Raw genomic sequence first — 13,486 nt, forward strand, 5'->3', positions numbered from 1 at the left:
TTGATATTGTATATTGCCGTCTTTCAGCTGTGGAGCTCTGGATTGTGTCATTCATAATTAATGTGAATATTCGGGAGAATTCTGCTGACTATCAGCGGTCTTATAGGCTAATGGCTAATTTAAATATTAAATGGTTTAATAATAAGAGGGTGTGGCTCGCCTTCTGGATTGCAGGATTTCAATTACTCTGACAGATTGACATTTCATTGGGTCAACTGATCATGTTTAGATGAAGTCATCGAAAAATCCAAGGTAGTTATATTTTTTGATGGTTGTCCTTGGATTAGTGAAGAACAGAGGGTTGGATGCCGGTCGACGATGCATGTGCTGGTTGCCATGGCAACAGCAGGGCAAGGGAGGGACTGATAGCATTCTCAATGCAACGTGTTTGCCATATATTGCTCGATAGGTGATAGGTTTTGTCTGTGTCGTGTTATATTTATGTACAAAGTGTATAGTGCAATTTTAAAGTCTTAAATAGCATGAGCATATTTGTAGCAGTAGCCAAAAATACATTTTTATGGGTCAAAATTATGAATTTTTCTTTTATGCCAAAAATCATTAGGATATGAAGTAAAGATCATGTTGCATGAAGATATTTTGTAAACTTACTACCACGAATATATCAAAATCAAATTTTTGATTAGCGATATGCATTGCTAAGAACTTGATTTGAACAACTTTAAAGGCGATTTTCTCAGTATTTTGATATTTTTGCACCCTAAGATTCCTGATTTTCGAATAATTGTATCTTAACGGAGTAGTTCACTTCAAGAGCAAAAATGTATAGATAATGTACTCACCCCCTTGTCAGGGGTCATCCAAGATGTTCATGTCTTTCTTTCTTCAGTCGTAGAGAAATTATGTTTTTTGAGGAAAACATTTCAGGATTTCTCTCCATATAATGGACTTCTATGGTGCCCCCGAGTTGAACTTCCAAAATGCAGTTTTAAAGGGCTCTAAACGATCCCAGCCAAGGAAGAAAGGGCTTATCTAGTGAAACGATTGGTTATTTTCTAAAAAAAAAAAAAAAATACAATTTATATACTTTTTAACCTTGAACGCTCGTCTTGTCTCGCACTGCGTGAATTTTCTCGTCCAACTCACTACTGACTCAATTTAACATGCAAAGAAGGTCAAACACCATTTACATAAAAAGGTAAAACGGGGATGTAGGGCGATTTTGAAGTTGCAGGGGAAAATGAGATGGAAGTTTTTTGACATACCCTGACTGGAATACACAGAGAGACCTACACAAGATGAGCATTTGAGGTCAAAAAGTATATAAATTGTAATTTTTTTTAGCTGCATTTAAACTGCATTTTGGAAGTTCAAACTTGGGGGCACCATAGAAGTCCATTATATGGAGAGAAATCTTTTTGAGAAATTTTTTCTCAAAAAACAATTTCTTTATGACTGAAGAAAGAAAGCCATGAACATCTTGGATGACAATGGGGTTAGGAAATTATCTGTAAATTTTTGCTCTGGAAGTGAACATTCACCGTTTATGTGATGTATAAAATTGACCAATTCAAGAAATTATGACTGGTTTTGTGGTCCAGGGTCACATTTAGTTTACGTGAATGGAGGAAGATTGAAAGTATGCAAATTGTATATATATCTGAGTGTGTAACTCATTATCCTTTTTGCTTTAGTAAAATGGATGTGTTTCGTGAGGATGTCTCTGGCCTTGAGGGAAGTATGGGATCAAGTTAGCGTTCACAGTGGTCAGTGGAGTCAGTGAGCCGTCATACAACTGAGTCAGGTGTCATTTCCTGTCAGTCAGGGTCTCAGAGTTCATCTGTAACACTCTATTGAACTCTTTCCATCTTTTATCCACGGCCAAAACAACCCTTGTGGCCTCCAGGCCGAAGCAAGTTCAGACTGCCATCTGCAAACATGCCTGCTTTAATGTGGCTGACATTGAGTCAGTATTTCAAGGCTTTAGCTGTTAAACATTGCAGAGGTAAAATCAGGCTAAATTTTCAGCATCATTACTCCAGTCTTCAGAAACCATTCTAATATGATGATTGGCTGTTCAAGAAACATTTATTATTATTATTATTATTATTATCATCAATATTTAAAACAGTTGAGTACATTTTTTTTTTCAGGATTCTTTGATGAATAGAAAGATACAAAGATCAGCATTTATCTGAAATAAAAAGCTTTTGTAATATTATATATAGTATATAATATTACACAAGCTTTTTATTTCAGATAAATGCTGATCTTTGTATCTTTCTATTCATCAAAGAATCCTGAAAAAAAAAATGGACCATTCAAAAGCGTGGAGCTTATTTTGGGGGAAATAAATGATAGAAATGAATAATTTTATTTTGCAAGGATGCTTTAAATTGATCAAAAGGGATGATAAAGACATTTATAAGATGTTTTTTGAGCAGCAAATCAGCATGCTAGAATGACACTGAAGACTGGAGTAATGATGCTAAAAATTCAGCTTTGAAATCATACTTTAAAATATATTCAAATAAAAATCAGTTGTTTTAAATAGTAAAAATATTTCCTAATTTTGCTGTACTTTAGATCAAATAAATGCAGGCTTGTTGAGCAGAAGAGACTTCTTTAAAAAAAACATTAATAATCTTACTGTTCAAAAACATTTGACTGGTAGTGTAGCTTTCCTTTTTTTTTTTTTTTTTAAATAATTTTAGCACTTAGTACTTAAAAAGCTTATATTACTATTTCTAGTTTTTAATCTGATATTCATTTTACCAATATATTTAATCTAATATTTAATTTTATTTACAGAAAAATAATTTAAATAGTTTTAGTTTTAGTTAACATTACTAACACTGCCACTGCCATTAACTAGTAAGTGGCTGATATTCTGAAATAGAATTTATCCAAAAACAAATAATTAAAAAAAGATCCCATTTATATTAGGTGGCCTTAACTACTATGTACTTACAGTGCACTTATTGTAGGGCTGCACGATTAATCGCACGATGTTGTGAGACGCGTTTAGTCTTAATTGTCTACATACGTGTTTTTACATTGTACTTACATTTAAAAAAAAATACCTGCATGTAATTACATCTGTACTTAATTTCTGTAATTACACTGTTGACTACACCTTAACCCACCCTTAAATTTACTCATAACACCAAACCTGTCCCTAACCTTTTCCATATCACACCTCAATAGCAGCAAAGGTGTTTTGCAATACAATACTAACACAATAAGTACATTGCCATTTTATGTTTGACATACGTACATAGTAGTTAAGGCCACAATAAGCAATACTGTGCATCCTTATGGAAAAGTAAATATTTACATTTAAAATAATACGGTTTAGATGGCAGTAATTTGAGTTTAACTGGTTGTACATGAGGTAGGGTTGGGTTTGGGTTAGGGCCAGGCTGGGATAATGAACCTCTGATAAAATGATCACCATTCTGTTAAACCCAGTTTGGCCTGGCCTCTCAGATGGGAGTTTCAGTGTGGAGAGGAATGCTCATGTTTTTTGACTTTTGTGTGTGTGTGTGTGTCCGTGCTTGTGTATGCAGTTTGTGCAAGTGTCGAGAGGGGGGATGGTGGTCTCATTGTCTGCAGAACATGTTTGACAGGCTGTCTGCAAGGGGGAGCAGCTATTCGAACCTCTTCATCTTCTCCTCCTGTTTTTCCTTCTAAATTACCCCTGACAGGAGGGAGTGTGGAATCTGAACCCCAGCTTTGGGTTCACGTCGTAGGAATCCCTGCCTGGCCCGTGCCGCGAAGCTCTAGTGTGTTCCTTATAACATGAGGGGGAGACGTAGCCGTTAGCTTGATAGCTACCACCACCCTCATGATTAATGAAGGGCTTTTCTCACAATCGTAGTGTTACTCAACATCTCTTTTGAAAGCTTCAGCCCATGTCCTACTCTCCAATATGAGTCTTCGTGCAGGGGAGCAGTCAATGGTTCCCCAGTGCTCCTCTTCATGATGTTGATTTAAGAAGCTATTTTAAGTGCAACCAGCATTATGAACTTATCGGTGTGTGAATTGTGTGTTGGCTCCGTCCCAAATGACACACTTGATGTGGACTGGCCTTGTGGTCTTGCTTCTGCACATTCATGAAATCCACAAGACAGTAGAGTGTCCTGTTTGTTGTTTTAAGTTTCAGAAAGGTGCTCCTTTTAAACCTTTTGTTTACCTTTGTGGACTAAACAGTGGAATATTAACCAGGAATCCTTGTGTCAACCTGTAGTTTTGAAGGACAGTCAGTGCTGACATTGTCATTTGGGACACGTTCATTATGTTTCAATTTCTAGGCTAGGTTTGAGCCTTTTTTCTTTTAATTAAGATGTTTATGTTGGTATCAGTATTGATTGATCATAAAAGCTGGTTTTATTAGCCAGGCATCAAGTGTAGTCCTGGAAGTTGACAAAGGATTGACAGTCATTTGGGACACGTCCATTATTTCTAAATTTTTAGGCTAGGTTTGACCCATCTTCTTTAAATTGAGAGTTTTGTTCTGGTATCAGTATTGATTGGCCTTAAAAGCTGGTTCAATCAACTAGGTGTAAAGTGTGAACTTGGAAGTTGGCAACGGATTGACATTGTCATTTGGGACACGACCGTTATTTCTCTATTTTTAGGCTAGGTTTGAGCCTGTTTCTTGTAATTAAGAGTTTTTTAATAGTATCTGTATTGATTAATGATAAAAGCTGATTTTATCAACAAAGCATCAAGTGTACACTTGGAAGACGGCAAGGCATTGACACTGCCGTTTTGGGACATGTCCATTATTTCACAATTTCTAAGCTAGGTTTGTCTCCTTTATGTTAATTGAGAGTTTTGTTCTAGTATCAGTATTGATAGTAAAAGCTGGTTTTATCAACCAGGCAACCAGGCAACCAGGCGTCAAGTGTAGACTTGAAAGATGGCAAGAGACTGACGTTGTCATTTGGGACACGTCTATTATTTCTCTATTTTTAGGCTAGATTTAAGCCTTTTTCTTTTAATTGAGAGTTTTGTTATGGTATTAATAGTAATATGAGCGTAAAAGCTAGTTTTATCAACAAAGCAGCAAGTGTACACTTGGAAGATGGCAAGGGGTTGATGCTGTCGTTTTGGGACATGTCCATTTTTTCACGATTTCTAGGCTAGGTTTGTCCCCGTTATGTTAATTGGAAGTTTTGTTCTAGTATCAGTATTGATTGACAGTAAAAGCTGGTAATCAAGTGTAGACTTAGAAGATGGCAAGGGACTGACATTGTCATTTGGGACACATCCATTATTTCTTTATTTTGTAATCTAGATTTAAGCCTTTTTCTTTTAATTGAGAGTTTTGTTCTGGTGGTTATTGACAATAAAAGCTGGTTTTATCAACCAGGCGTCAAGTGTAGACTTGAAAAATGCTGAGGGCTAATGTTGTCATTTGGGACACGTCCATTGCTTCTCAATTTTTAGGCTAGGTTTGACCCATTTTCTTTCAGTTGAGAGTTTTGTTCTGGTATCAGTATTAATTGACCTTAAATACCTTAATTAACACTGCCATTATTTTATGATTTCTAGGCTAGGTTTGTCTCCTTCATGTTAATTAAGAGTTTTATTCTAGTATCAGTATTGATTGACAGTAAAAGCTGGTTTTATCAACCAGGCAATCAGGCGTCAAGTGTAGCCTTGGAAGATGACGAGGGACTGACATTGTCATTTGGAACACAATTTTTTTTATTTCTGATGTAAGTTTTACCCCTTTTCTTCTAACTGAAAGTTTTGTTCTGCTGTCAGTTGTTATTGACCATAAAAGCTGGTTTTATCAACCAGACAAGTGTAGACTTAGAAGACGGCAAAAAGTTGATGCTGTCATTTGGGACACGTCCATTATTTCTCAGTTTCTAGGCCAAGTTTGACCCCTTTATGTAAATTGAGAGTTTTGTTCTAGTATCAGTATTGATTGACCATAAAAGTTGGTTTTATAAACCAGACATCAATTGTAGACTTGGACGATGGAGAGGGTTGACGCTGTCATTTGGGACACATCCATATTTCTCAATTTCTAGGCTAGGTTTGACTCCCTTTTCTTTTAATTGAGTGTTTTATTTTATTTATTTTTTGTATCAGTGTTTATTGACTATAAAATCTGGTTTCATCAACCAGACATAAAGTGCAGACTTGGATGAGGCGAGGGCGGACAGTGTCATTTGGGACACGTCCATATTTCTCAATTTCTAGGCTAGGTTTGACCTCCTTTTCTTTTAATTCAAAGTTTTGTCTTGGGTATCCAACCATAAAAGCTGTTTTTATCAACTGGACAACACTATTTTCTCCTCAATAATATCAGTGTGTGATAGCCATTACTTAACATGTTTTCCCACTGATATTGATTTGCACCAACAAATTGACTGGAACTTATTCTTTTTGATGACAGCTGGTAATTTGCAGTGACATAAGCAACACCAACCACTGATGATGCAACCAAGCTGAGCAGAGGATAACCTTCCATGCAAATAAACAACGAGTGCAACCTCTATCAATGGGAATGAAAACAGAAATCGAAATCGACTGTGTGACCTTTGTGATTTAATCACTGTCAGCGTAAACACTTTTTAGTTGAAGAATTTAATTCATTGTAAATACTTCAGACAAGCGAGATGGCATGCTTGCAGCCATAAAATAGATTAACACATGTCCTGTACACAGTAAAAAGCCGTTACCCCTGAATGCCCTGCTGTCAGCATTCTGAGAGAAAATCTGATTTGGCAGTCACTCCCAGAACAGTCCCAGGGCACTGTTATAATGACATTTGCACTCCAGAAACGCTCATGTTGACTATGCTAGATACAGTCATGTACAGAATCTGTGAAGTTAGCCTATATAATTTCATTAAGTAAAAAAAGAGATATAAATTATAGCAGGCACTGTTGGACTAGGGAATGCAAAAGCTTGCCCTGTGGCAGTTTTGGCAGTGTGTACTTAATAGTTACAGGTGCTGTTTTATATTATTTGATAAAAACAGAACTGTATATTGACACTGTCTAGGGATTTTAAGAGCTTATTCTGCTTTAACTGGATTTTCAATGCAATCGTTGAAAGCTTTTCTTGGTTTGGGATGTTTCAACAGCTCTTATTATTCTTTATGAAACTAGGCCAAAAGAGTCAAGCACTTGACTGTGCATGATACCGTTAACCTGCTAATTGTGGATCACAAATAATTGCTTTATGGTTTGCCTAGTACTTGTAAAGCTCAATCAAAGACTGACTCATTCTTAGTGGGTTGAATACTCAACAGAAATTTGTTTGTGATTTGTTTTGTTCCACTGAAAATCCACCATATATTACAATAAAATATAATTGGCTTGTATAATGTGGCTTGGAGTTTTTACCCTCATTCTGTGCTGATTCCTATGTGTATAATAGCTAATCTGGGCATCACTCTAGCCAAGTTATCTGATTAAGTGCACTTAGTTTTTGCTGAGTAAGAGCTGAGAAGAGAAATGGGAAGATGGATGGAGATAGAAAGATAAAATATAAGCCTGATACAGTAGGACAGAAATGGCCTTGTTTTGTACAGGCCTTCCTGATAGGATGGGGGCTGTTCAGCCTGTCACAGTACATAAAGTCACCACCGGTACTTCCTGACACATGCCTCTCATTCAGGGCTCTACAATGCAATTTTGGACTACTGCATTTGACTATGAAAAAATATCTAGGAGCACCATGTGTGACTGACCTGATCAGCATATTTGTGTTTTTAAGTGAGATATTGATTTAATACAACAGTTAAATAAACAAGAAGTTAATATTAAGCGACTTACATTGTCAGACTATAACACTATTGCCTGATTTTGCGCTATTTTGTCGTCAAAAATGGCCTGAAACAAGTCACAACTGAGCCGCTGTGCATCTCTATTTAAACACAGTGGTGTTTTGTTTATAAATGAACATGATTTTTAAATGAACTAGATTTTTAAACAAATCTAGTGAGTCAATGATTCAATTTTCCTTTCATAAAGACAGTCACTTGCTTTATTCCTGAATGAATCAGCCATTCGAACAAATCAAATGAATGAATGACTCCGTAATTGAGTCGGCGACCAGTTTTTTTTTTTTTTTTAGTAGTATTTATTAACTATAAAAGCTGGTTTTATCAACCAGGCATCAAGTGTAGACTTGGAAGATGGCAAGGGGATGACGCTGTCATTTGAGACACGTCTATTATTTCTCGATTTCTAAGGTAGGTTTGACCCCTTTATGTTAATTGAGAGTTTTTTCTAGTATCATTATTGATTAATCATAAAATAGGGGTTGACCTCTCTTTATTTAATTAAGAGTTTTATTCTAGTATCAGTTGTTGTTGACTTTAAAAGCTGGTTTTGTTAACAAGGCTTGGAAGATGGCAAGGGATTGATGTTACCATTTGGGACACATCCATTATTTCTTGATTTATAGGCTAAGTTTGACCCCTTTTTGTTAATTGCAAGTTTTGTTCTAGTATCCGTATTGATTAACCATAAAAGCTGGTTTTATCAACCAGACATCAAGTGTAGACTTGAAGGACAGACATAGTTGTTATTCGGGACAAATCCATTATTTCTCAATTTTTAGGCTAGATTCTTTAAATTGAGAGTTTTGTTCTGGCATCAGTATCGATTGACCTTTGAAGTTGGTTTTATCAACTAGGCATCAAGTGTAGACTTGAAGGACCGCAAGGGGTTGATGCTGTTTTTTGGGACATGTCCATATTTCTCGATTTCTAGCCTAGGTTTAAACCTTTTATGTTAATTTAGTGTTTTATTTTTGTATCAGGATTTTTTTTTTACGTCAACATTTGACATTATTTCTCAAGTTTTAGGCTGGGTTTGAGCCCTTTTCTTGTAATTAAGAGTTTTTTTACTAGCATTGATAGACCATAAAAGCATCTTATTGTCTGATTTTGGTTTTTTAAACAAATCTAGTGAGTCAATGATTCAATTTCCCTTTCATAAAGACAGTCACTTGCTTTATTCCTGAATGAATCAGCTGTTTGAACTAATCAAATGAACGAATGACTGTAATGTAATTAAATGTAATTAAATCTACTGGCAGATTTAGTATCATTTTTAAAGTGTCTTTTCAGTCATTTAAATCATTTAATATTTCTGTATTCAAAATGTTATATTTAAAACATTAATCTCAGCATGAATTTATGAATTTGATTGCACTCATGCCACCTCTGAGCCTCATTAAACATCTGAAAATACACCTACAAGCCACTTTTGTGTTCTTCTGTATCATCCCTGTAGTACAAATGCATTTTCATTTTCATATTCTTATTCTACTTGTTCTTATTCTGTTGTGTTAATTAGAAATTTTAAAAAGCTTAAAACATATATTTAAAAAAAATGACATATAGTTATAATAAAGTTGCCAAAAATGCTATTACAAATGTAAAAATACAATTTCCCCCTGTAAATCACTTTAAGAAGTCAAATATCACCTCGTAATGGAAAGGCACATTTTTGTTATTTTTTTTGATTATGCTTCTAAAATGAAAAGCAAGCATAGAACCCTGTCATTCCTGTCTTTTAACTTTTTGTTTCATTTCTTTCTCAACCTGATGACCTGATTGACTGAAAGGATGTTTATGTTGATTTCCAAACCAACACCAGACACTAAATGTCACTGAATCCTCAGCCTTTGTCTGCAGGTGTATTGTTACTGTAGTTGGTTTACAATGACCTGGGTGTGTGTGACAGTCTTTTATGCATAGAATAGTATGTAATGAAATATGTAAACGAATACATACAAATAAGAAGCTTATGGCCGTTTCTATTCAGTAAATCTGACTGAATCCAGATCATTTAAGCTGTTTACAGCTAGATCTTTGGGTTTGAATTTTGGTTGGTGTTACATAATTAATTGCAGTTACATAATTAATTGCAGAGAAACGTTATTTTCTCTGAATATCTCAGCTGATTCGCTGTCAGTGTTGTTATTGCTGATTCGCATATACACTATTAGTGCGAAACAGTCTTGAATTGTGTTTTTCAAGATGGATGGACTCTTTCCGTGACACAAAAACAACCAAATTAGTCTTAGATTCGAATGCAGACTTGAACCCAATCACCATTAGCGCCCTGAGGACACAGGACGAGTGACATGAGCGTGCGTGGTGAGGTGGCAGTAGGGTTGAGCAGAGCTCGGCTGGCTATGTGCGGAATGTGGCCTGTCAGGACAGGCCCACGAGGAAGATAAACCCTCAGCAGGGCCAGAGGTGAGCGGGTTGGAAGATTAATGCACTTACTGTATTGATATGAACACCAGTGGGCTTACAGTAGCAACACTAAACTCTTTTGTACAGTATAAAACAGTAACATCTTCTCTTTTTTATTGTCACAAATGAACGTTCATAGTTACTGTGGTTTCTACTCGTACAAAACCTTTTTCAATGATGACAAAGAAAACAAATATTTGAAGCATCAGTAATTAAAGAAACTTCTGAAATGCTTCTACTTCCTTCTAAGAACATTGTTTTGGAGATTTGGGGAAGCTGCTATGAAAGTAATCTCGCAAGCTATGAGCGAAATGTGACATTCTATTGCTTTTCTGTGTTGATCTGTAATTGATTTTGTACATTAAACCTTTAATGTATTTTTTTTTAATTTGGTATGAATGCAAATTGTATAATAGCCAAGGTACACATTTCTACTAATTGTGCAGTTAATTCTCATATTGTATTTTTAGAAAGTTTTGGAATATTTGTTCTCTCCCCAAATTTGTCACTACTGAAACACAGTAATATATAATTTAACAAGAAGGGTTATATTGACTTAAGATTTTGCTGACATCTTCCTTGTAAATATATTTTTCTGTTTTTATTCATTTGTTTGAACCAAACACTATCATAACATCTTGGTTGATAATTCAATATACTTTATTTTTGACAGTGCATTGCATGTTTCGGTCAGGACTGCATATTTTTAGTAATGACACTGACAGTAATGTTTTGGTTGCAACCAAAATGTATAGAAAAATGGTGTAGTGGCATTCTTTAAATTTGCAGACAGATTTTCATAATTTTGAGCACATTTACCTCAAAATTATGGGGCATGAAGCTATGAGAGAGAAGGATACAGGAATATTTCCTGATCATAAAAGTAGGGGTGTTGTTAAAATTTAGCCAATGGACTAAAAACACACACTGTTTCGATAGTGACATTTTTTACATAAACTTTATTAATTTCCACTATAAACACCATTACAAACCATCCATTTTTAACCATTAAAACCATAAAAAAACTGATTCCTGTAGTGTGTTTTGGGATGTGTATGACCCTGGACCATATATTAATGGCATTTATGGTATATTTGTAGCAATAGCCAAAAATACATTGTATGGGTCAAAATGATCGATTTTCTTTTATGCCAAAAATCATTAGCAAATTAAGTCAAGATCATGTTCCATGAAGATGTTTTGTGAATTTCCTAACGTAAATATACCAAAACTTCATTTGGACAATTTTAAAGGCGATTTATTCAGTATTTTGATTTTTTGGCACCCTCAAAATCCAGATTTTCAAATGGTTGTATTTCAGCAAAATACTGTCCTATCCTAACAAACAATACATCAATGGAAAGCTTATTTATTCTTATTTTCATAATATTACCCTTATGACTGGTCTTGTGGTCCACGATCAACATATTCCATTAGGTTTTAGTAGTTTTAACAGTTCACCAGAGCAACAGTTTCCATTAAAACCAATACAAGTCCTATTCTAACCAGTAAAACCATTGCAAAGTCTGTGATGGTCTCAGCAGGGTTTCTTTAGCCATAGTTTAACCATGGTATTTGTAGTAAATGATATTTGGGTTATACAAATGGTAATCAATATACCAAAAAACATGGTTAATGCTTTTTTACTCTAATAAAACCATGGTACACGAGAGCGGGTCAGAGAGGACTGGTGGTTAGCCTAGTTGTGTTTAACTTAGCTGTTTAGCTTTGCGTCATGTGATGAAAAGCAGAAAAGTTACATATTTCAGTCACATGCCTCTTACAGTAGCTACACTCTTATTAAAATAGTTAAGCAATGTTAGCGAGTTACTCCTCAGCGCTGGTTGTTTTCTCACAGTATCACCTTCACCCCCTTCCTGTTTACCTTCTTCAGACCGGCTCATTTTTCTGGTTGTTCATTTGTTGCGTTGACATTCTTTCCATTTTGTTGGAAACTTTAAACAACAGGGTTCATGTTTAAAGAACGCCATCTCAAGGTAATTAGATTTTTATCATATTTCTGTTTGAGCTCTGTGTTTTAAGGTTTCTAAATGGAACAATTACAGTCAGCAGACCATTTCTCCTGATAGTATCTGCTTGTTCCTGCTCATGTGTCTTCCAGCTAAGTACACCTTGCACCTTTATGGAAATAACAAGGAAGTGATTTACGGTAAACTCTTGACCCCAGTGCGTTTTCTTCTAATGCTGCAGGCACATACTGCACGGCCTTTATCACAGATTTAGTCTTTTGCATTGGCAGTAATTACGGATTGCTTAATCATAATCCGCCTGTAAAAGATTAAGCGGCGACCCCTATGGCAGTCACATGGGGGTTTGTTTTTTACTCTATGCAAAGCAGTGAAGTCACATGACCGGCTTTGTTTGTTGTGTCAGCTGAATAGGAAGAAAGGAGAGATTATATTGTGTGTCAACAAGTTATAAGTCCTGTACACAAATGGTTTCAGTTTGAAATCTGGCCTGTTAAACGACAATGAAACTGTGAGTAAATTTAAATATGGTGATATGGTGTGGCCAAGATATCATGTTAGTAAACTAATAAGGAAGATCTTTCTTGAGAAAGAACATAATAGACACATTTTATACATACTGTGACATTAAGGTTGGTTTGCTTACACATTTCTGCTTACAGCAAGTTGTCAGAATGTAGATATTTGGGGTTATAAATATCGAATATTATATTAGCATTTATAGTTTATAGTAAGCTCAGCTGGCATTCTGTTGGTTTTATTAATGTTTTGTGTCCAAGAAATAATGTTGCAATGAACATTTCTTAAAGGGATAGTTCATCCAAAAATGAAAAATCTGTCATTAAATACTCACCTTCATGTTGTTCCGAAACTGTAAGACCTTAGTTCTTCTTTGGAACACAAACTGAGATATTTTCGATGGAATCCAAAAGCTTTCTGACCCTGAAAGAGAGAAAATGGTTGACTAAAGTCATTATTTTTGTTTTCTTTGTGCACAAAAAGTATTCTTGTAGCTTTATAACATTACGATTGAACCACTGATGGCACATGGACTATTTTGACCTTGTCCTTGCTACCTTTCTGAGCCTTGAACATGTCAGTTGTATTCTGGTAAAACTAAACTTACTCATATTCAAAGCATATTTTCTTAAAACAAGCCTTATTTTAATATACAGTACAAATGTTCATGTTTTTTATCGTAAGATATTTTTACTCAAAACTTAAACTGAGTGCCTCTTTCTAAAGACACTTTTGTACACTACCAGTCAAAAGTTTGGACACACTTCCCCATCGAAGA

General features: G+C 35.3%; 2 protein-coding genes across 3 annotated transcripts in view; both read left to right on the top strand.

The window, feature by feature from the left end:
* Positions 1-13,486, top strand: part of LOC141283355 (disheveled-associated activator of morphogenesis 1-like) — a 79,148-nt gene that overhangs the window by 41,788 nt on the left and 23,874 nt on the right. The window lies entirely within an intron of this gene.
* The window catches only part of LOC141348388 (disheveled-associated activator of morphogenesis 1-like), a 106,434-nt gene that overhangs the window by 849 nt on the left and 92,099 nt on the right, over positions 1-13,486 (top strand). The window lies entirely within an intron of this gene.

The sequence above is a fragment of the Garra rufa genome, chromosome 13, assembly GCF_049309525.1.
Source record: "Garra rufa chromosome 13, GarRuf1.0, whole genome shotgun sequence".
NCBI classification, from domain to species: domain Eukaryota; kingdom Metazoa; phylum Chordata; class Actinopteri; order Cypriniformes; family Cyprinidae; genus Garra; species Garra rufa.